General features: G+C 39.9%; 1 protein-coding gene across 6 annotated transcripts in view; it reads left to right on the top strand.

Moving 5' to 3' along the window:
• elf1 (E74-like ETS transcription factor 1) overlaps positions 1–25,162 on the top strand; it is a 41,920-nt gene that overhangs the window by 3,856 nt on the left and 12,902 nt on the right. The window contains exon 2 of one of the 6 annotated variants that reach the window (XM_030738789.1): positions 366–542. The exons of 3 other annotated variants lie outside the window; for them this stretch is intronic. The gene's annotated coding sequence lies outside the window, so the exon portion shown is untranslated. Of the gene's footprint in view, positions 1–365; positions 543–10,423; positions 10,708–19,905; positions 19,925–25,162 lie in introns of those variants that run through there. 2 more of the 6 variants (XM_030738788.1, XM_030738792.1) reach the window with 2 other exon arrangements.

Genomic DNA, 25,162 nt, shown 5'->3' with positions numbered 1-25,162 from the left:
TGATCTAATGGGATTTTTACATACAGCCATCTCTAAGGTTTAAAGAGAATGGTCCAAAAAAGCGAAAATGTCCAGTGAGCAGCAGTTCTCTAGGTGACAATGTCTTGTTGATATCAGAGGCCAGAGGAGAATGACCAGACTGCTTTGGGCTGATTTGAAGACAGGGGTAGCTCAAATAGATTTGGCATACAGGATCCTGCTTATTGGGGAGTTTCCTTCTGTCATTCGCACTCAGGTGTGTGTGTGCTATCATTCCTCTGTGGGTGGTTATGAAATCTTTGTGATGGCGTTTCTGTTTTTTATGGGGTTGGGGTGCTAACCCTGTGCCCAACCCTCTTTTGTATTCTGGGCTTGGGACCAGACAGTGGTGGAGTTCAGCCTGGTACATGCGATGACCTGCAGGTGGAACATCCAAGGCGATCTCAGACACCAAGGAATCAGCTGGGGCAATTCCAAGACACTTGCCCAGGATTGGTCTGGATGGAGACGACTTATTGCTGCCCAATGATCCCCACGGAATCGGTGGATCTAAGTCTAAGTAAGTAAGTAAGTATCTCACCACTCATTACAACTAAGGCATGCAGAAGAGTATCTCTGAACTCACAACACGTTGAGCCTTGAAGCAGGTGGGCTACAGCAAAAGAAGACTACATTGGGTACCACTACTGTCAGCTAATTGGACAATGGAAGATTGGAAAAGTGTTGCCTGGTCTGAAAGCATGTATCCTGCCTTGTATCAGCTGTTCAGGGTGGTGGTGGAATGGTATGGGGGACATTTTCTTTGGACACTTTGGGCCACTTAGTACAAACTGAGCATTGTTTAAATTCCACAGCCTACCTTATTATTGTTGCCATCAAGTCCATCTCTTATGACCACAGAGTACCCAACCTCTGCTGGCTGCTTCCAACAAGATAACAAACTGTGTCACAAAGCTTAGATCAGCTCAGACTGGTTTCTTGAACATGACAATGAGCTCAGCATACTCAAATGACTGCCACACTCACCAGTTTACAATCTAATAGAGCACCTTTGGGCATGGTGGAATGGGAGAGTCACAAATTTGTCAGCTGTTTGTCAGCCTACAGATCTACAGTAGCTGTGTGATGCTCCCATGTGAGTATGGAGAATAATCTCTGAGGACTGTTTCTACCATCTTTTTGAATCTATGCCATGAAAAATTAAGACAGATCCAACTCCAAAAGGGAGTACTAATAAGGTGTACTTATTGAAGTATCTGGTCAGTGTATTTCTACCACGAGTTGGCAGAGACTGAAATAAATCTCCAAATTAGTTTTAATTTTGTTTTCTGTCTATTGCGTAGGTCAACTTTGTGCTAATAATAAGACAGTAATAACCGTAATGAGTTGAATGCACCTCCAAAATGGTTGTTTTCTGGCTTTGACTGTGTCGGTAGGCTTCGTGCCTTTTGATGGCAAGGCTTATACAGCATTTATACAGACCAGCTGAAATTACAAGGGGAGATTTATACAGGCTTTACTGGCTTTATGCTGAGAAAAGCTATCCAATTAAAAGCTTTAAATCTGGGTGCATCGTAAAAGCTATATGATTAAACTGTTTGTTATTAAAAAGCACACATTATAAATTTGGCATTTTTCTGTAGAGGTGTTAATGATTGTTGACTTTTAAAAGCAATGTGGTTTTTGGTGCCTTAAGACAGTTTCTTCTGTTCACTTCTAGTCTAGACTAACAACCTCCTGGCTCTAACTTTATATTGATTGGGTAACAAAATTGATCTTCTTATTTGAGTCCTAGCAGGAAATTTAATAAGTATATTTCATTACTATTCCTTTTAAGTAAAGATTTCAAGAGAATATAATGAATTTATATGCAGCTGGGAAAACTAAAACCCCTCAGATGCTAAGAAAAATAACATAATTTAATATTTGGCCTTAACACACAATCCAGTTTCAGTGTATGACTTTGTCTGGAGGGAAAATTACTGTAGGTTGTTGGCTCTGGCAGCATGTTGACTTCATGAGATTTGTTAACCATATTATATTTTTATGGTGCCCGCTGAGGTCCTTGTAGGCCCACAGTGTAGCGTGCTATATCACTGATGTATGTGTAATTACATTAAGGAGTGGCTTAGTTCTAGCTTTGACCACACGAAGTAGTTCCTCACAAAAATAGAAACTGGCTTTGTCTGCAACTTTGGCACATAATGCTATTTCAGCCTATCATTTTTCATGTCTCTTAGAGCTAATGAGGTACTGTAGTAGCAAGTGCTTCACAGAGGCCTTTCATGAGTCAGCTTAGCCAGTGCTGCTTGGATTTAACTTTGCCCAGAGAAACCAAATGATCTCTCCTCATTCAACTTTCATCACATGTAACAAATACAAGGAAAGGCACAGCTGACAGAACTTACAGGGGGCACTGACGCCTCATTACATCCACTGAGACACAACTGTCTTCACCGTCAGTAAATTTAGCTCTTTGGGTTTCGTTTTGTTCTTCTGGGTTAATTTCAGAGTGATGGGCAGTTCTCAGGCTTGTTGAATTATTTAACTGCATGCAGCTTGTAGGTATTATAATCAAGGCCCTGAGTGGCGGTGCAATATGTTCTAAGGCTCTCATGGTATTTTATTAATAAGCTTGAGATGATGAGCTAGGGCTCCGGGGTTAAAAACTACTTTGTATTGGCATACATCGGAGCAAACATGCGCTTAACTTTGAATTAGCTGGTGTGACACAGATGGACTTTTCAAACCCTTATTGATTTTTATTATAACTTGCTTGTGTGATGAACAGCCATTGTAGTTATAAATCCTTTTTGCAAATATCTGACTGCAGGAAGCTGAAATAACCCACGTAATAGAGGTGTGATGCGGGATGATCTCTGTGTTTAATTTTTAATGAGCTGCAGTCTGTGTGTGTGTGTGTGTGTGGGGGTGGGGGGGGGGGGGGGGGGGGGGGGGGGGGGGGGGGGGGGGGGGGGGGGGGGGGGGGGGGGTTGGGTGGAGGGTCTTGGGCATCAGTGATCTAATGCTACTACTCCATCTACTCCCTGTTTATAAAAAAGTACAGTATGTTGTATGATAAAATAAATATTTATGCCACCCCTGCTTTATTTCCAACCTACCCAGAAGATAATCTAAAACTGTTGGTGACTCAACTTATCTCTTATACATGGGGGCTGTGGGAGCATGTGAAACAATTTTATGAGGCTAACTGTATGCTAAAGGAGTACTTCAACATATAGAAAATAGTCTTTTTCCTTCAGTTTACGGCTGTACCCATATGCACATTTCCACAGTCTGTTAGACTGTACACACTTTACCTGCTAGCCTTGTCAGCCTGAGCAGCAAATAGACATGATCATATACCGAAAATGTGAAAACAGACTCTGAACTCTTCAGTGTGCACCTGCTCATATTCATATGATGTCATCTGGTTATTCCAGTGCAAGAACTATTGTGTAATAACAGTAACAGCCTTGTGTCTTATGCAATACATTCCACAATTCCCACTGTCATCTAATGTTTCCATTTTGATAAGAGGAGGCGTCACATCAAAGCTCAGCCCCTTGCATTATCACCAAAATCCCCTCATTTCACCACATCACCCCAGTCCTACAGCAACTCCACTGGCTTCGAGTTAAATTCAGAATTCTTGCCGAACTTCTTCACATCACCTCCTCCTCCTGCACCCTCCGGTCTTCCTCTTCTGTCCACCTTACTGTGCCCTCTGCCCGCCTCCATACCATGGGGAACAGAGCTTTCTCCCGCTCTGCTCCCCAGCTGTGGAACTCAGACATTCACAATATTGACGCTCTTCATGTTTTCAAATCATGACTCAATCATGTAGCCGGGTTTGAATGAAGCTGCTGTGACAGATGCTAATGAAGCTGTGGCTGCATTACAGACTGTATACTAAAGATGAACATAGCCACCATGTGGTCACCCACTGGTTAGTGAAGTCCTGTCTTGAGGTCTCATGAGCCATTTTGGTGTTTTGGAAGAGGACATGAGGAAAGGGGGTGGTCATGAAAGTGCACATTCATGCAGTAGCAACTTGCGAATCACAAAAAAAGGCTCACCTTAAAGCACACGCTGTTTTATTGTCTGTTTGATCGTAAATGGGACCATAATTTACAAACCAAACAACATGCTGCCCGAAGAAATCCTTGAATTTAGCAACCAAGGTCATAAACTTATCAGGAAAGTGTTTACTGAGGTCACTGATGAAGTGAGCAGCAGGGTTGTTTTCCCATAGACTTTCACAGAGCTTGGACTTTTTTTGCAGCCAGAGGAGATAACCCCTGTTGGCCACTAGAAAGAATGAAAGTTAGAGCTATTGTACTGTTGTGCAAATTATGGCAGGGTTTACAAAACTTAACCTTTTAGTCATCCATTTTAACAAAATGCAGTCACATCTTCTTTGGAAGGTCCCTGTTAGTTTCATGCAACTCTCAGTAGGCTGGTTGTGTCCAGAGTTGAGGAAATCCAAAATATGCAAAAACATCCCATTTTTTACAGGTAGTTTGCTCCTCCCCCTGCTAATAAATAACTGATCAGTCCTGGAAATCTTTCTCTGTTTCAAACAATGATGATTATTCAAAGAGTGCGAATTTAGGCAGATAAGAGCAGAACAACTGACTGACTATAAGACTACAGCCTGTTGGACCTTAAAATGTATGCCACTTTCATATCTGTTGAAGCTCTGTAGGTCACTTATATTAGCATTTTTGTATTTCCTTTTTACCTAATTTAATTATTTATGTTTATACTCTATGTATTTCAGGTGTTTGTATAGAGTCAATGTCGCCTTTATCCTTTTTTCAAGCCTGTAGCTTCTTTTTTTGATACATTAGAAGTATATAAGTATATCAGAAATAACAAAACAATATATTTCCTTAAAGATCTTTTTATTTAATTCAGCCTTGTTTTCATTCAGAATAATAATTAATTTTTCTGTGAAAGTCAGCAAAATGTGGGTTTTTCTAGCTTTTTGTTTCACATATTTTTCCACATTTGTGGAGTTTCGTGTTGCTGATTTGTGTCCATACGCACTGAGTCAGCAAGAGAGAGTTTGAATTTATCATTTAAAAGACAGGGCAAGTATACAGTATCTCTTTCACAAGTCATTTTCAACTGCATGTGGTTCATGTTACGGTGTGAGTGTAGTCGGGTGAACTGAGTACTGCATTGAACACTGTCTCATAGAGACCTGCGATCTTTCCGTCATTCTCTGCTCACAGTTTCTGATGAATCATTCACATTGGGCTGAGATGTTCCACATTGCGTTGTCTTTACAGCTGTATATACCCAGCTCTTTGTTAATTCTTAATGGAGTTGTGTGCCATCAGCACAGTGAGTCAGCTTAGATGTTGCCTCAGCTCAGGTTGGTCACTGTCCGAGAATGATCACGTTTTCATAGCAGCATGAGCTGTCAGCTTACTGAACCAACTAGGTTGCTGCAACAACAGTCTGACCTCAGCCAGGTGGTGTGGTATAAAACCAAAATAACTGTAGCATTTGCATATCACCCTGGTTGCCTTTAATCTTTGACAATAATCCACACCTGAGAAATGTTTTCAAGTATTTTCTTGTCCAGTAATTCACTGAACATCTCAGTTGGGGTTAATTAAAAATGCCTTTCTGCCCTCTTGTTTACCTCACTCTGTGTTTCCTTGACGTATGTTAAGGCATTGTGTCAGGATGTGATTCTAGCAGCTAAAGATGACGCTGGCTTTGGATAGACAAGCTAGAAGATTAATATCATTGCAATTAGTTATCTTGTTTTTCTCTTGTGGGTTAAAGGGAATTCACTGACAGACTTTGGTGCTGTGCTCTGCCTTTAATGGGGACATACCGCAGAAAATGTTACTTTGAGGCCTGTGTCTATTGTGGTTGGCCTCTGTTAAGCAGAACTAGCACATGAAAATAATCAGCGACCCTTTTTTTTAATTCTTGGGCTGCAAAAGGAAAGGTGTGTCCTTTCAGATACTGTGCATGGTCACATGGCTCTGCACTGATCACACATCAAGGCATTTCCCCCCCCTCTGCTCTAGTTAATACACAACCATTGTAGGAATAAAGCAAGAAAACAGTGCGCAGTGTGAGCCAGGCTTTTTGTGTTTTCACACTGTGGGTTGAATTTAATTTCATCCTACTGACACATCTTCAAGCAACAGCAATTTAAACATCTTCACTGTTATTGCTTTTCCCCAGAGTGTGGATGTGATTTGTTGTGCAAATTTGGGTGAGTTTGCATTCAGTATTACAAAAGATAATTGGAAAGCTTGGCAAATTCTTTGGAGAGAATAAGTAAGATATTTTTGCCCCTTCCTGTGCTCAAGGCAAATACTGTAAACATTATAACACATTATTCACATGATATCCGTTAGGCTTTTCTGTTTAGTCTAGATTTAAGGCCACAAATGTGCTCCTCCAAAAACTTTAAGACAAAGACCAATGATTAAGTAACATTTTCTGCTGCTTTTGTATTGATATCCAATCCAGTTCAGAGCTCAATCAGTAGTTTAGTATCTGTTTTGCCATAGATTAAAGATGTAAGGTGCATATACGACATCTGTTACACCTAGAACCTGACAAAGTGGCAATAGACACTTTGAAGTAAATGTTTATGGCATTATGTATGTAGCCATACAACAGTAATGCCATCTGTTTTTAGATTTTGTTCCAAATTAACCTCACTTGCGTTATGCAATCTGTCTTCCACAGACAGATTTTGAACCGAAATATCTGCAATATGTAATAATTGGCACAAGAAAATCTGACAAAAATATTAAAGTTTTATTTTTGGGCCAAGTGTCTACCGTCTGCTGTCTGTTCCTGCTTCTTTTATGGAGCAGTGCTGTGATGCAGTGGCTAGAAATGTCACTTCACAAGACGGTTCCTTGTTTGAACACTTCTACCTGATGTTTTCCACCTGAAGAGAACTCCAGTTCTGTTGTGCTTAGCCAGTTCTCTGAATATGAATCATAACTATTCTGAGAAGTAATTTATAATGTAAGGTTTTTTTTTTTGTTTTTTTTTTTTAAAGATGCCACTTGATTAGTCAAAACAATGTGCAGATTAAAAGGTTCTCGGCCAGCCGGAGTCTTTCTGTGTGGCGTTTGCATGTTCTCTCTGTACCTGTGTGGCTTTCCTCTGGGTTCCTCCTGCCACAGTCCAAAGACATGCATTTTAGGTTCATTGGTAATGCTCACTAGGCTGAATGTGTTGATGTTTGAGATTAATAATGCCTTTTGCTCTCAGCCAAGATAGGCAGCGTTAAGCTAGCATTTTTTGTTTAGTTTTGATTGTTTTTTTAATGGAGGGAGAAAACAGCACACACAGAAGAAGCAGGGCCCTGCGCAGGTTGAAATGCAGTGGCCTTCTTGCTGTGAAGCAACAGTGCTAACCACTGAGCCACCATGCTGTTAGTTACTTGGTTGCTTAAAGGTTTTGCTTAAAAATAAGTGAATATTCAGCATAAAACTGGGAAAATGTTACTTCACCTACCCACTGAACATGTCCTTTTTTTCCCACTCTTAGTTCTATAGTGTTGCTGATTGTTTTGCTGGTAATTGCTAGACTAAAGCCCCATTCATACAGGCATTTGCTTGCTGCACATCGTTTTGTTGCTGATGGTTGGTCTAGTGGACTTTCAGGCTCTGGTTGCCCAGGTAACTCTTTAACATATTTGTTACCCTGTTATATGTCAATCGGGAGTATCCTTTGCTCTCACTGGTTTTTTGCTTCAGTTGATTGCCTCAAAGATGGAAGTCGCCCTCTTCAAGTTGCACACTGTTGCTTGAAGCTGTTGAATGTCGTTGACTTTCCATGGTCTCTGGTTGCCACTTCACTGCTAGACACTTCTTGTGTGGAACGGGGCTTAACAGAAAAATAAAGTCCTCGCAGCAGTATTACAGTCTATTGCCAATTTAATTTGGCAATAAATTTTCAATATTAATTATTTGGTAATTTACTTAATTAAATATTAATGATTTAAAACAACAAAAAATGCTCCCAAATTACCAGAGTTTAACCCCTTTGTTCACAGTACAGAAATTTTGAAATCTTATTAGGTAAAATGAATATTACAGTGCGATATATAACTGTAGGAAGTGATGTACACAATTATGTAGGCAGTGACCAAAGGAGTTAAAACCAATAAGATTTCCTTTATAGTCATATTATGTGGAAAAAACAAAAACAAAATTTGATGTGTTCAGTAAGTGAGTAACTCATGCCATTAGCTAGTTTCAAAACCAGTCAGTTAATTTACTCTTGGAAATATGTAAATCATCCAAGTGCTGATCTGTGTGTTAGAAGCAGACATTACAAATGAAAGTGATGCAGACTATTGTTTGCATGTTTTTGTTATCCGCAGTAATTAAAGTATATTCAAAGCATTTAGTGGATTTTTATTTTGTATTGTCCACTGGATCGTTAGACATGTTGAATTGATTTTGAAGTAGTCCGTGTCATTATTCTTGCTGGAAAGCTTTTGAAATGTTTTTGACTGTCACTGTGTTGGCTCAACTTTTACCTTTGTAATGCTGGATATTGCTAACATTTTTCATTGGGGTAAATTATAGTTTACCCCAATTATCAGGCACAGGTAAAGAGCTGTACACAGATGTGGATGAACAGTTCATGTATTGTAGTTCCTTTAGCACACCCCTTTGTAGTTCCTCCGTGGGCAATGGTATGTCTGACTCTGACTATATTGGCAAGAGGTTGAAGGAATAAATGTGCTCCTAAATATTAAATGAAGGTGGAATGCATGGCTTGTTATCTAATAATTTCCTCCATCTCTGGAGTTTATGCAGTTTACTTCTTATCAAACTTTAAAAGACTGTGTCGAATTTGGTCTTCAGAAAATTCGGATAAAAGTAAAGCTTAGTTGCTTTGATGGCTTCCTGATTATGTGAATAAATCTCCAGTTTATAATATTTAGAATTGCCCCCTCTTGTTTAATATTTACAGGCACATCAAAATGCACGTAATGCTCCTTTAGGCCTCACACACGGTTCCTGCTTTATTTAGTGTTTGTAGAGATAGTGTCATTATCTGAAAGTTTGCTTGTCTGCATGAATCTGTCCGTTTTTCTATGTTTACATGGTTGCCCTGGATTTCAGCAGTGCTGCAGTCCATTAGCCTTAAGAGTTTATATCACAAGAAGTGAACAGTTTCCTTCAAGGCTTCAAGGCCGTGGACAGTATTTCCAAAGGCCAGTGATAAATGAAGCTTGTTTGGTATACTTTCCCTCACAACAAGGCTATCAGTTCGCTCCGAAGCGAGCAGTTGCATTTACTCCAAGCTGAATTGTGCCAAACGGAGGCCAGGAAGAAATAATGTGAAGATGAAAGCACTCAGTGTAGATTGAGAGGGTGATTTGGAGGTCCATGACAAACAGACTTTGCTGCAGTTGGAAGTCAGTTTAATGGGCCAATTTTTTTAATATTAAGTCCTCTGATAGATCTTGTTAAGTTCTTTCCCAACAATCCCAATTTAAAACAATTTTTATTCAGTGATATTAACGTTTGACATTTACTTCTGTTAAATATACTACATGGAGGTTTTCAGTGGAATACATGTATAAATTTGTGCACCGGGTGTGAACACACAGAGTTCTCAACACTCACCGCAGACCACCACTTCCTGTTTGCTAAAGTGTCATTTCTGATAAAGATTCCTATCCTCATCTGCTGAACTTTACAAGATATGTGTCAGTAAAATTGTTGCCCACTGATCTGATCAGTGGCACTTTAAATATAAATGACACACGCATCCTCAGTCGTTTTGAGATAAACTTGCATCTGATGATTGTTCACGACTGGAACTTGCCCATGTTCATGATTGTTGAATCTTGAAGAGGAAGAGGAGGGGGAGGAAGAGAGAAAATTTGGGCTTCTGTTACAAAGCACTTGCTCATACTAAACGCTGTCGACTTTACAGTTTCATTTCTTTGTACCTCCCACTGGTAGAAGTTATTTTATGATGCATTTTACTGCAGGCAGAACAACTCCTCCATAAGTCAGCAGCTTAACTGTGTGACATGCCTGTTGGACTCACAATTCATTGCAAATGTTTTAATGGGACACAAAGAGATGTGAATTTTATTTCTGCGCTGCCGTGCAGATTTTAATCACCCATATTGTGTGGTCAACGTAAGTGCATACCTGTCCAACTGTTTACTTACATATCCAGCACTCCACCACCTCTGCAGGAGAAACCCGTCTATCGTCTTTCATGGTGTTTAAGGTGTGGCCCTCCTGTTGGTCCTCTCTGGTTTCCCCTCCCCCAGCGCACCTCTGTCCAATCCCTGCCACCAGGAGAACTCACCTGAAAGGATTTGTATGCAGGGCCGATACTTGTCACTGATTGGCCAGGTGAAGGCACCCTGTCTCAGGGCTCCACCACCAATGGCGACAGTGCTGCGTGACTCATAGGGAGAGGACAAGTTGCTTCACTACACTTCTCCTTTTTCTGTTTCAACCAGCAGCCTTTGCATTGTCTTTTTTCCCCCCCTCATCTCCAGCTTTGTTTTGCCGCTGTGAGAAAGAGGTGTGGGGTTGGTCTGTCCACGTCTTTAGGCACCATTGTCCTCCTCTAAACACGTCTTGGATTATTTCCAGTTTCACCATTTGTTGTTGGTTCTTCTCTTGGTTGCTGAGATCAACACTTGTTTGGTTGCTATTATGGACCTTGTCACCCGAATCTTGTGTCTTTGAGGTCAGTGTTAGATACTTCTCTCTACATGTTACCTGTTTTAATCTTTCTTTTTTGTTAAAGGAAATTAATGAATTTTACATGAACAAACATGGATGATATATATGTAGGAGGTGTGTTTGTAAGCGTACAAGCAGCTAGGTAGTTAAGTTCCCCTAATGTGCATGTTTCTCGTTATCATAGAATTGACAACGTAGTTTTCTATAGAAATCTTTAGCAAATGATCCGAGTTCAACTTATATTCAGGAGCATGTTTTCTCTTGTCTCAACTTTAGAGGCATACTAATAAAATGAAGTATAATTTCAGGAAACAACAAAAGAGAATTTGTATTTATTATGATCACCTCATCGCACGTATCACATCATTTTCTTCAAACCTAGCCGACACTCTTTGGTGTTTGAAAACCTGTCAGATAAAGTAATCAGTTTTAACTTTGGAATGTGACATTTTAAGAACTAATAAGAATGATCTTTAACTGATATGTATGTCCCGTTTTTGAATTGTTGCCTTATATGGTGTGTTGAAATAAGGGCGGGAACAGTATTTTGTAAGTCCCCTGACCAAGCCCACATATATTTTTTTTTATTGTGTAGTAATGGTCTGCTAAAAAGTAATTACCCTCTATTTTGATTTTGAGCCATGACTTCTATCCAAATGTCATGCTATTATTACAAACTGTGAGTTGCTACACTCACAATTAGAGTAGAAAAAAAAAAAAGTAGAGAAATGGCTGTGGTTTCGCTGTTGCAGCTCTTAGCTGCAGCCACATGAAGTCAGTCATGCAGAGCTTCTTCAGAATCTTCTGATCATTAGAACAGAATGCGGCTCATCTTGTAATGTAGATACCCAGACGTTTGACATTTCAGCTCACAGGAAAGTTTCAACCTGTCATATATGGCTTCTTTTTTCTATGCATGTAGCAGCTGACCTTCTGTAAAGTCTGTTTTGTCTGTCAACCAAATTATTCTGCTTAAACTCATTTCTAAAAGTTGCTCAGAGCAGCAGAGATAAAAGCACACTTCCTGTTTCCACAGAAATCTACTCTGCACTTTGTGCACCACAATGTGCACACGTTACATGTTTCAATAAACATTGCTACAGTCTGAGTAACATTCTGACTTCACATGCACTTTTCCTTTTCTGAATCTGTCATTAAATGCTTCATTGTAGATGCATAGAGCTGTGCTGTTATTTCAGAAAAGCCTCGAACCAGCGTGGAACGTATTCATCTAATTTTTTTAGTTAGGGTTTTTTTATGCAATTATACACAAAAATACCCAAATGTTTAATTATTTCATTGGTTTGGCATTCAGAAATTATCTTGTTGATGTAATGTTTCACATAACAGCTGAGGCCCATTAAAGGCAGTGTAGAAGAGTTCATTTCATAGATTCCAAATAAGCTCAAGAATTGTTAGGTGTTGGTCAGTTGGCCTGACACTGAAAAACAGGATTTTTTTTTTTTCGTGTTGTAGCATCAACACATGATGCAGTATGTGAATGGCTCTGTTGTTGAGCTGGAAGGAGTTTGCATTTGACCTAACTTACCTTATTTTCTCTTCATAACCTATGCCCACCCTGATTTGGATTGTAAATGAGGCCCTCTTGCCTCAGAGGATGAACTCATAGTGTAGCTGCTGTTTAGTGAGGGTTTATGCCTCTCATTGAAAGAACAGGAGGGAGGCTGGACTGTAGTCTTTCTTCTTTCAGTACAGTGTCAACAAGTCTTAGCCTGTAATTAGATCATTAGGCTTGGGCAAGATCATGGAGGTGGTGCAAGATAAGGACGTGACGAGAGCAGAAGCAGGCGGGGTTTCGTTTATTACAACCCGAGCAGGCCGAGATATGTAAAAAGCGAGGATTTGTGCAGTTTCAGGTTGCAGGTGCATGCTATCACAAGAAAGAAAAAAGTACAGAGCCAGTTGTGAATGGTGAGGTACACACTTGTTGGTTATGATTTGTATAGAATAAAAAAGGATAAAATCAGTTTCATGTGGTCAGATGTCTGTAGAGAATTGGATGTTAAATAGTAGTAATTATAGATGTTATGACTGAATATTCAAAACAAAACGATGCCATGATTTCCATGTAATAAAATGTTTTCTTTATAAAGATCTTCTTAATGTGAAGAACTATTTCTTTATATGAGTACATTTGCTTAAAGTATCAGCTTGTTCATTTATTCCTTTTTGCCTGGGGGCCATCACTTCTACCACTACCCCTCAGCTGTCCTATTTACTGAAGACGCTACGGAAAACCACAGGAATCATAGTGAAACTAGTGAATAAACAAGTCCTGTGTACCCACATCCATTGTATTTAAGTAAACCCAACTGGAAAATGTTCATGTGAGAAAGCACAATCAGAGCCTCTTCTGTATTGCTAAAAGATGGATTTGCATCATGTTTCCATGTTAGTTTCCCCATTTCTTCTTTGCTATTTTATTTTCCATTGCACTCTTTTTATGGAATGAATGGAGACCTAAATGTTGGAGAAGTAGACTTGTGATGGGAAGTGTGAACTCCTGTGACCAGCTGGGAAAATCTGGGTGGGGAAAGTTAATGTGTAACTTTCTCCTCTGCTTTAATAGCTACTGTGCCACCGAGCAAGGCACATTCAGTATTCAATCTGTAAGCCAGTTGTATATCTGTGTTAATGTGCTGCCGGTGCTCAAGAATCCTCCCTTGATAAATAAAGTTAAATCGATTGAGCAACTGTCTCCCCGTGTTGCAACTGTCTCATACTCAGAGCGTGCTGGGACTGGCAGCCCGTTGTTCTGGCGTACATACCGAACCAGAGCTGTTATCATCACATCTGACCACAGAGCCCAAAAACCAAAACGTTTGAAGTTCTTCTAGCCTGGTGTATTTCATTTCAGTCCCCTGTCTTCATTTATGTTTGAGGGGCAGAGATTATTCTTTTTTTCTTTGAATGTACAGTACGAGTCAAAACTGTATTTCTTGAGACTAATCTGATCTAATGTGTGATTTTTTTTTTTTTTTTTTTTAGTAATCCTTTCTTTAAGATATTGATGATGATATTGTTTGTTTTAGGTCTTTCAGTGATTTCATTTGGAGTTGGTTTACTATGTAGTGAAGTAAAAATGCTTTCTACAAAGTTTCACATACTACATGTTTGGAAAAAGGCTAATTTATCACATAAACACTGTAAATCCTCCAGACATTGTTAAAGAATTATCCTCCCAATGTGCACTTATTCATTTTTTTTGGTCACAGAATATATGGGTAGGTATGTTGGGCCAAGCTGAAAAAAGTGAAGTAGGTCATGTTTTCTGACAAAGACAGAAAGAAACGGCATGCAAAAGTGATAACCCAGTATATGGAATATCAGGTCACACCTTTTGATAACTCTCCTGCTTATGTAATGTTTATCAGGGAGTATTTAACATGATATGAGTCTTAGCACGACATATGGAGTTATGATCAGTTGTGGAAAGAAACTATGTACGTCAACTCAAGTACCATACTTGCGCAATTTTGAAGTACCAGAATTTGTGGATTGGACTTTATCTGTTACAATTCACAAGAAATTATTGTATGTTTTACTCTGCTACATTATTTGAAAGCTTCACTTACTAGTTATCTTTCATATTAAAATAATACAGAACACTAACGGTTCTAGTCTGCTGCCTGATGATGCTGTATGAAAATCTAAATGCAGTGCACTTGCATGGAAAAAAGTACATTGTGGTTATAAGATTAACTTTTGGTCGAGTTAAAGATCTGAGTAATTCTTGCACCCTTTCTGCCACAAAAAAATGAACTGCAAAGTTCTTCGTGCATGTTTGTAGAATAAAAAGTTGACACCGTTCTTAATGAATAGCATAAAATTCAGGCGGGCCAGCTGCTGGCCATATACTGTGGACAGTCTTACTTTGACATTTGATTTGAAAAATCATTCCTTTAATTTGTGTGCTCCTTTCCCTTCTTTCTTTTAATTGCATGTGGGTTTTAATTATGGATATTTACAATGAATAATTATAATAAATTAATTAAGAATAAGAAGCATCAAAGTGGCAAAGAAACAATTCAGAACGTCAGGTCAGAACTTTGAGAATTAGGAAAAGGATGCAGAGATTTGTATGTTGGGCCTTCAGCTTTCAGAGGCCATGTATCCAGGCAATCAGAAGCACAACTATTCATGTGAGCACATTAGATCAACTGTCTGTGGGGAGAATTGTGAGAGATTGAGATCGATTGTACCCAAAAAAGACTGTGATATGACCTTTTGGCCATGTCCTTAATTGTTACAATGATAACAGACTGAGTGAAATATATAATATCTGTAAATGATGAGCTGGAAGATGTCCGCCTTGGCTAATGCTGTTTAGAAATTACTTCCCTTTTACTAGCAGCTATTAACTTAGTGTTTGTTGATATACTTAACATTTTGTAAAGGGTCTACATGGAAATAATAACTCATTTATCTCCATAAAAGTTAATCTTTTATAGAAATTGCTCAATGAACTTGTGTGGGTGGAATTTAAGGTGCAAGTTTATTTTTCCTCCAGATAAAAACAGCATACAGACATCAGAAAAATTTCCATTACAACCTTCTCCTGTGCTTTGCCTTTGTTTGAAACACAGTCGTTTCTGACTGTATATTTTGTAAATACAGAAATATTAATGTCCTCGCTAGTGGTATTTAAAGGCCTGAAAGCAACTTCACAGTGCACTGTTTTTGTTTCCAATTATATGGGTCCCACCCTGCATGAGGTAACAACATGCTAAAAAAAAAAAGGGTTCCCCAGTGTGAGATGCAAGTGAACATAAAACTGACATACTCTGTGAAATAAGTTTTAGCTGCTATTATTTGCCAGCTCCCTTGTGCTAATTTAAACATCGCGTTGGTGTTAATGCAGTATCGCTTGGTACAAAGAGTCACTCTGACCCAGCCAAATTGATTTGCCACATGTTTTTAGGAGGCTTTGGTCCCAGACACCCAGCTGCAGCAGTGTCTGAGTCTGAAACTTTGAGCAGCCAGCGCTCCTATGGAAAACTGGTCATGCCCATAATTACTCCAGCTCTCAAATGATCTACTCAGTGGATCCCCTTGTCTGAGTGCTGGTGTCCAAATGTAAAAGGACTGTGACAGACACTCTGGCATTTAATTTAGGTGAAAGTGGGCCTCAAGAAATGACTTACTCATGCAAATTTCATAAAAATGTAGGACGTGGACTGATGTAATGAAAATCAATAATAAAATCAGTTCCTACGTCTGTGAATTTAAGTCCTTGCACCCATGCGTTCAGGTCTGCATCCAGAAATGATTGATTTTTGTGACAGAGATTCTTTGTGTCCAGAATCCAAACAGAAACTCTACTGCAGCTATACTGCCTTCTTTTTTTGTATAATCCATGGTGCCCACCCACAGATATTTCACTGGGTCTCTCACGTTAGTTTGACATTTCAGGAGATTTTCTTATTTGCTGTTTTGCTGAATGTTAGATAGCACATTAAATATAGCGCTTTAGCCTACAGCCTTTTAGCTTCGCTGGAATCAGTCAAGAGATCACCGATTCACATGTTATATTATGTTTGTTTAATATCCCAGGGATGAAACATCCAAGATATCATGAGTTAGTAGGTTGGATTGAGAGTTCAGGATAGCGGTTCAGCTACTGAAGCTTGTGGGCTACACTGTGATGATAGTAATAAAATTTTTTCAGTGAATAATAATATAATATGGGTGGATTTGATTCTGTTAATGCCAAATTGATTATCGATTCTGTTTATAGGTCCAATTCTATCAATTCCTAACGGTTTTATGTCACTGAGCCTGGAAGCTCAGGTGTGTAAAAGCTCCACTGCCTGGAGTTTGACGTCAAGTGCAATATATATGGAACTGATAAACTTTAAGCCTTACGCTTATTACAGATTGGACAATTTCAAAATATTTCTCAAGTGGTAGATTTCCTTGTTGGGGAAAAAAAAAATCAGCAGAGTAATTTTCACACTTCAGTTGTTTGATTCCAGCCAGTAACAGCAGTGAGCACAGGTAGCAGCAGCTTGGAAATCCGTTCAGTGCTCTGTTTGTGCTTGTTATGCTCCAACATGTGTCCTAACAAACACACAGTGCGCTTTGCTGAGCTGAATGTGGCTCACTTACTCTGTTCTTGTTCCACAGAGCCTACTTTACAAGCCCTCTCCCTCTGCGTGTTCCTAGGCAACAGCCACTCCTTGTTTACCTTTGCGTTTTTGCATTGTGATTTTCGTCAGAACAACATAACCCCGGCCCCTCAGGAGACTGATTGTCAGGCCTCTTTATTCAAAGTAGTATGAAGCAAAGATTAGCTTTTTGTATGAGCCCTGTACTGTGTGCATCTTCCTGCAAAAGTCTTTGCTTCTTTTCCCCACGTGCATTTATTACTGATTCCTAATATGGTAAAACAATCACCCCATGTAAATATTTTGTTATGCAGCCATATTGAGCACAGCTGTCTCTTTAACCAGGTAGTTTATTGTCCCCGTCTCCTGCACCCATGCTGCACCTTCCTCATCACCTGACTGTCATAAACACGAGTATTTCATAAAGCTTTCTCAAATATTGACCAGTTTGAGCACAGCCCTTCTGTTTCCTGCAGATATGTCAAACACTTCTCTAAATGCATGGGCTGAGCCATTGGTTTATATTTGCAGCAGCTGGAATATATGAAATGGATGGAATATGTTGGTATTAGCCGGGAATCTTAAGTTGAACGTTATGAGTGGTGAAAGTGCAGTTGTAGAAAATATGTTAAGATGACAAGCTCAAGTGTTTGAAGTCCAAGTAATGCTGTCATACCTAAAGCAATCCAAACATTTGTCATGACTCCATGAGTTGTAGCCTAGGCCTGTGAGGTCAGTCACACAGCTTTACATGTTTCCCTTGTCTGTATTTGAACTATGCACCTGGCATCTTGAAAAGCAATGACTTTGCACTTCTGTCCTTCGATCCAGGAATGGGGCAGATGTTTACTGGCTTCGAGATTAGATAGAAACATTGGTCAGTGATACCCAATACTACACTGACCCAGTATCCAATTTTGTGAAATCAGATAAGGTGTCTTTAAGGGGCTAAGCTGTCCCAGTGTGAGTGGTCCTATCTGTGAGGTTTTATGGGGGGATCAGATGGGAAGAGCTGATTTTGTTGTTATTAGCTGTAAAATTGAAGGATGATCCTCAGAAGTCTCAAAAACAGTTGGAGGTGTAAATTTGCACAGTGTTTTATCCTTTTGATAAGTACACAATAAATGTAGGATACTGTAACATGACGTACTGTACTGTACTTTCTGCTCCCCTGTCTGAAAACGACGGGCATTAAAGGGAATGCTTTTGAGCAATCCATTTCTTTGCCTCCAAGCACAAGTGGGATGAGCAGATTTAAAATACTTTTATGTCTGTGTGCTAAATCTCATGTAATGCACGTTATCATTTGTTTGCATAATTTGTACAAAAATTTGTAAAGTCTGCTGTTTTACAAGGAGTTGAGGTTAACTTATCAGATGTTTGGTTAGGTCTTGTTACCTTTGAACAGCTAGCTGTTTCTTAGGTAAATATTTAATGTACAGATTGGTGAGTGGCATCAATTTTCCCAGCTGCCATGCTATTTTTTGAACAAGTGGTTCAAACTGTATGACAAGACAAAGATTACTTTGTCCCTGTCTGACTCTATGCCTCCTCTAGGTGTGTTGCCTCTTATGTATTACTGCATGCCTGACTGTGGGTGGACACATCAGCATGCTTGTGTCCAGACCTGTTTGGTATGCAGCCTCCTTTGCAACACTCTGGGTCCCCCTGAACTACCTGCAGACAGCCCAGAGCTCTCTGGGCTCCATTTTAACATGTACCTATGCTTCAAGTCACTGTGGAAAGTCTCTTGGCAAAGTTCATACAGTATAAGTTCAAAGGATTTCTTCCACTGAGTTCATTAGCAATTGTGGGAAGTTGCGAAATAGAATAACAGCTATCAGAGATAAAATTGGCATGACCCTTTATAGTATGGGAAGAAATTTAGGATGACATCTTTCAACTTGTTTTTATTTAAGCTCAGTTGAAAGTATGCTGCTAGTATTTTTTCCTGGGTATGATATCCTCTCTTGCTGCTGCCAGTATTTCTGTGATGTGACATGTTAGTGTTGGTATGAATGTAAACACTTCAGAGATATGGGCGTGTTACTAAGCAGGTACAGTAGTGCAAATTTTAGAATCACTTAAAGGTACGAATTTAACTTTGATTATAATGATTTCAGGAATGTTATATACAATTTCCTCACTTTTTTTTTTTTTTTTTACAAAGAGGTGATTCTGTATGCACTGGTGTGTACATATGTAGCGCCTGCTAGACACTTGCTTACTGTGTAAAAAAAGAGAGAATTTAGCTTTTCCAGTCTAGTCATGCATCAAATGGCTCCCACTCAGCAGCCAAAACAACAGCAGAGCCTAGAAGTTCCGATGAAACATTTCAGCTATGCCTGCAAGAAAAGAATCAGCAGGGCAATGAAACTCCTGACACACATGCACAGACATGCTTTTTTTTCTCTCATCCGTACTCTTTGTGTTCTTTTCACTCTGAATGTTTTTTTTTTTTTTAAGAAATTATGTCATTGAACTCAGACATGAGAGCGTAAAAAAGGGAACAACACAGTGTATATAGTTCCCTGAGAACAGGCCGAATTGTTTTTGTGCCAGTTCTGGTTTGTAAAATGGCTGGATAAATCTTATACTCTTAACAAACCTTCAGTGAGTTCTTTTTTACTGGCAAAGAGCATTGTAGAAAACACTGAAGTCACAGGCTTCACATATTTCACTGCTTTGAGTGTTCCTTTCATCTGTTAAAATATAAAGCATCACTGATGGCAGACTATGTCAGCTGGAAGATCTGGCTACAGACAGCATTGCTGTAAATGTTGTTTTGAATGGTAATTTAAAAAAAATATTGCACTTTCCCACTGCACACAGTCTTACTCCGGCATAACCGGCAGAGTTACAGCGATCACAGCAGCACACAGCACACCAAACTGTGATGTTTGCTGCTGTTGTCTTGTCTAAAACTTTGCTGCAATTTCCTGTCCTGTTTTCACAACTTTAGTGGTTCTTCCTATCAGTGACATGTGGCTGGTTGCCACATTATAGAAATAGGCTGCTGGTGGTAGTTTTGCTTAAAGTCTACATCTGTTATTTTACAGAGTGCCTCTCTTTGGATTTGTTTCACATCATCGGGTAAGACAGTGCTGTAGTCAAGATTGATTTTATTGATACTTTATTTTGGTTGGATTTGTATGTTTACCCTGCATTTCTAAGCTTACTATTTGGTCATGTTAAGTTGAGCAGAACAGAGCAGAATATTTTTGAATTGTTAATGAATGGTTTGTGCTTCAGGGAAGTTGTTCTCTTATTAAAACATTTTGCTGTGCTGTAGTTGCACACGCAGTGCATTTGTCTACTGAAATACTTTTGTGTGACCAATAAGAGAACACGGTGTGACAGGAACTTTGTAGTTTGTTCTTAGAATTTGTGCAAAACTGACTCATGGGGCCAAATAAGGGATGTGTGTCTGTTTTGAGGGGTGGGTTTGTTAGTAATGCTATATGCTTGTGCATGACTTGTGTGCGCGTTGTGGGGAAGAGATGTCTGCAAATGGCAGGTGTGGCTTTGAGAACCCTAGTGTGATCCTTTTGAATACACCATCACTGTCACTGCAGTAGCAGGCTTGAAAATGTCAGGCAGTGAGAGAAGATCAAGTGGTGTCTCACTTGCAGAATATATTTTTGAAATGAATCATTAGCTTGTTCATAATCCTAATATATTATATGTATGTATTTATGACTCTTGTAAACCCATTTCTCAATAATTAGGCTAGTGTACCTTCTAAAATCCAGTAATGTGTTAAATTATAAGACTTTGTCTTTATCTAAAAAGAGTCCAGCTGCAGTGTAATCATGTAATCATGTTTTACGTCACTCGGGCAGTGTAGTCATAAAGAAATGGTACCTGTGTGACAAGACTCATGTCTATGAGTGTGATAACGTGTTGTTTCAGGAGGAAGGAGGGGGAGTTGAGAACTTTCCGCTCTTACACAGAGGAAGAAATTTTCTTCTGAGTGTGGTTTAACAGACAGGAAGCAGCAGAAACCCAGTGCTCAGTGATGCTGTTCCTGTGAGTGCAAAATTCACAGGTCAGTTTGTGGGTGTTTTTTTTTTTTTTTTTTTTTTTCTACCCGACTTTAAAATAAGTCACTGCTATTTCTGGTTGTCGTTCTTTGTGTTGAAGGCCATAAACAAAGAAAGTCCAGTATTCTGTTCTATGATAAAGCACACATTAGAAGAGTACGTAGGAGCGAGAACAGCCTGCGTCTGAGAAGGAAACATGTCTTTACTGAAAGGAAAATGTGACCAAAAGAGAAGTGGAATCTGGTCTCTGTGGACATGTCTAAACTGTCGTCTCTAGGGACAGCACTAGACTTTCATCCCTAATCTCCAGACCATATTATCCTGCTAAAGCTAATGTCCAATCTTCCATAAAAAGCCCAATTTTGTACTGAATAGTGTGTTAGTTGGCACAAACAGCCCTTGTCACAGGAAGGCACGGGTTCTTCTTCCAGAGGCTGAAGCCTGAGTGGAAAAGTACAAGGTTCGCAGGAGATGAGATTAAATTCCATTCGCTTTTTGAAAGCCTGTGCTTGAGGTGACATTTTTCTTTCAGTCTTTATTTTTGGCCTGGCACGGCAGACCCAATTGCCTCCTAGTGTAACACAGACGCAGTGAGCGCTGGCTTGGATGTAGTGCTGTCTGTGTTTCTGATGCCTTGTGCTCTACAGCTGCATACCATTAGCTAGTGTCTGTGCCTGCCTCTGTGCCCATTCCAGGCATTTTATCACTACACGCTTGGTGTGGCCTCTGGAGTGCTGTGAAAGTGCTGCTTTATTCTGGTCAATAAAGTCAAGTTGAAGTTTGAAACATGGTGAGGCATGTTGTATTGTGCAATGCTAGGTGTTGAGTAAAATATAGAATACGCAGAAAATGCTGTATACAAAACAGTTTTTTTATGGTGCTGACAAAGTGCTACGGCAGTGAAGAAATCACCCTGTGAGGTTTTTTTTTAGTTGCCTGGCGTTGATGCAAGACCTTAATTGCTGTTCTCTTACTTTGCTGAATTGAGCCATACTGCCTGTAGTTTTGATGTCTCAAAATATAGAATACACATTCAGTTGTTCGTTCATTATTTGCTCTGATCTGTGCTGTGTTTTTGCAAGACTGTCGTGTTTAAGCAATTTCCCCTGGTGCCCAAAGTGGCATTGTTTCATAGTGGTGGGTGGGTTTAACCACAACTGAGCAAAACAAAGTGGAACTGCTGTCCAGAAATGATGATCAAGATCCTCTGATGCCCATGTGGGCTATCACAGAGCTCCAGGAATGAACTTGGGCCTCATATCACTGAGTCATTTCCCTAACAGGAACCAAAAAGATCCTGCAAAACAGCATGCTGGCAGCTATTTAATAACATAGTGGTAGTAAGCCAATGCATTCTTTGCCATCTTCGACATAATTGTATCACTGCACAGGTGAACAGGGAAAATTCAACCTTTGTGTGATTCATATTAGGTAAAGATTTCTTTGTACTGGTATTGAAAATCGCAGGTGTAATCGCAGGAGTGCGGAGCGATTTTCGATTTCTTTCTCGTTCAGTTTGTACATCTGCTGCCTTCTATGCATTTGTTTAATTAATACGACTGCCCCTCTGGCACCATCTATCCTGTGACTGTTTGTTACATAGCCACCCTGGTACACTGCTGAACAATCAGCCACCGAAGGAAACCTATATTTTTGTAACCTGAGCTGAAAAGGACTGATAAGTAGAGTTTGCTTGGCCTTTTTCTTGCATCTCACAATGTTTGCACTCACCACATACAGGGTGACTCATTGCACAGTCATTCAATTGGCTTAAATTACCTCCTTTCATGGTCAACAATGAGCTCAGCTGAAGAGACGAAAGCGGGGGAAGCAGGGCCTTCTGGGAATGCTCCATTTGTTCATGAATCCTGACTCTAATTGGTTGTTATTGGGACTGGCAGTCACCATGCTGTAGGGGTGGAGTACGCCAGTGTTTGGTTCATACTCTTTCTCAGTCTGCTGCACACTAAACTGCCATATATAACAGCAGTCGTGATTATCTGAGGAGAGCTGAAAGATTGAAAGACTCTCATCACTGTGGTCACATGACAGGAGCCACGATGTCAGCCATGCTAATGATTATCATTATGATACAACTGATAGTAATGTTCATTATGTTACATTACAATGGGTTATACCATCACTCTGCAGTTGGGATAACCAAATATTTGTTAATGCCATTTTAAGCAAAAATCTCTGGGGTCCAGCTTCGAAAAGCTTTTAGAAGTCTAAATTAAATACTGTTGGGTTTTGGATTGTTAATGCCTGTTTGAATATGTGAAGTAAAGCTTTAAGAAATAGTAACAATAGATTAAATAACACCCAGTTTTACAGATTCCCTCATGTCTACTAGCATTATAGCACCCTAAGGTCACTATTTTGGTTTTATGCAACAGCAGACTTTATTGTTTCACTCACATCAGCATTTTTTTTCCAGCTGCAACAGGCAACCGTTTTCAGCAAAAACACTAGTGTACAAATATCTCCCCAAGACCAGCAACAGACAGAAAAGGGTAGCTGCTGACCGCAGTCTTATAGAGATAGATATTTCTACCAAGAGTTGCCAGAGACTAAAATAAATCTTCAGATGAACGTCTGCTGGGTGTTAATATGTAGCTCTTTGCTAATAACACCTCAATAGCAACCCCAGAACCCCCACCACCCAGCCCCAAAATAAATTAATGCTGATTTTAAGTAGTTTTTAGGATGCTATAGTGTTTCACACTATAGTTTTCTTTTCACAAGGACAGATTCATACAGGATGACATGCAAAAAAAAAAAAAAAAAAACCCAAACGCATGTGCTTGGCTGGATTCAACACTACCATTATGCCATTAAACCTCACCAGAACGCGCCGCCTGCTAACCATGCTGGAATATTCAAGTCTGTCAAAAGAAGGCCCCACCCATAGCAAGTCACAGGCAGTCTATTTGCTCTGTGAACTACTATGCATTCACTAGCATCCCAGTAAAATCCCTCCCTTCACTGTCCTCCTCCTCTTCTCCTTTTCATGACGTAGTAAGTGCAGTTACAACCCAGCCCCTGTGCTGGGACAAGGCAGCTGTTGTCATGTGCTGGGGGATAATGTGCAGGCTGCGTCTGACTAATGGCTGGCTCTCTTGTATCCCTGTCTGCTCTTAGCACTTTGCCAACTGGGTCATCCAGATCAATGAAGCTCTGACAGGAGGAATATAGAAAGTACATGCAACCACTGACACAGTCTGATGCATTGTAGCAGAAACATAAAACATATTCAGAATAAAAGAAATACTATTTATTTTCATCTTGATACGTGCTGATTTGATAAGTCAGTTTTTGTTGTCTGATAACCAGCTAGTGACTGGATTCTGATTATTTATCTCTCCATTAGCCACAGCCCTTGATAGCTGATATGTGTAGCTTAATAAATGCCCATAAATCAAACACAAATTGCAACTACAAAAGGGGAACTAAGATGCTTTGCAGCAGAGAACATCTGCTGGATTAGCAGCGTGTGTCTTCTCAGATCTGCAGCGAGGTTGGGCAGGGCTGTTTCAGAGTGATCACATGTGATACAGACAAATGCACACTGACTTTACAAAAGGCCTATCAAGGCCTCTGCTGTAAATGTATGTGCGTTCCAACTGAAATTTCAAATTAATTATAGAGCAGATGTACGTGCTTCATTTGGAAGCCTCGTAAAGTATATCTTTTCTGCTTGAGTCTGGTAATTCAGAGGACCAAGCATAAAGATGCCAAGAAGTCCAGAACACTGAGCTCCAGACAGATGGCAGCAGTGTCCAGCCCTGGCAGAGGTGGGCATGGATGCTGCAGCAGAGACAGCATGAGGGATTGACTGGAGTGAAACACTAGCCTTCAGATTAAGTTTCCCTGTCTCTCTTCTGTTTCCCAGAGTGATGCCTTCCAGATAGTAGCTGCATGTTACTGGTCTGTTTGGATGCTTAGCAGGGAAATAAACTTTAACTTGCAACATTTATTTGCTTGCTGTGCCCCATGAGCTGCAAAAGTCCTTCAATATCACATCCTCTTGTGTTCCGCCTCCTTTAAAATACAATTGGGCTTGGTATGCAACTTCGTCAGTCATACAGGCATTTAAAAGCAAATAAGCTCCACCCTGCAGCAGTGGGAAAAGCAGGAATAGTGAGTGTTTGGAGGTGGGGGAAGGTACCAAACATTCCCATCTTACTTCTCTATTCCTGCCAGCTCTGATCTCTGGGAAACGAGAGGGAGGGGGTCTGTGTGTGGCCCCCAGGGTTTACATTTATTCTTTAACTCAAAATCAGCCCCT

This window comes from Archocentrus centrarchus, chromosome 10 (assembly GCF_007364275.1).
Source record: "Archocentrus centrarchus isolate MPI-CPG fArcCen1 chromosome 10, fArcCen1, whole genome shotgun sequence".
NCBI classification, from domain to species: Eukaryota; Metazoa; Chordata; class Actinopteri; order Cichliformes; family Cichlidae; genus Archocentrus; species Archocentrus centrarchus.
The sequence above is the reverse complement of the archived record's forward strand: the minus strand, read 5'-3'. Positions and strand labels throughout refer to the sequence as shown.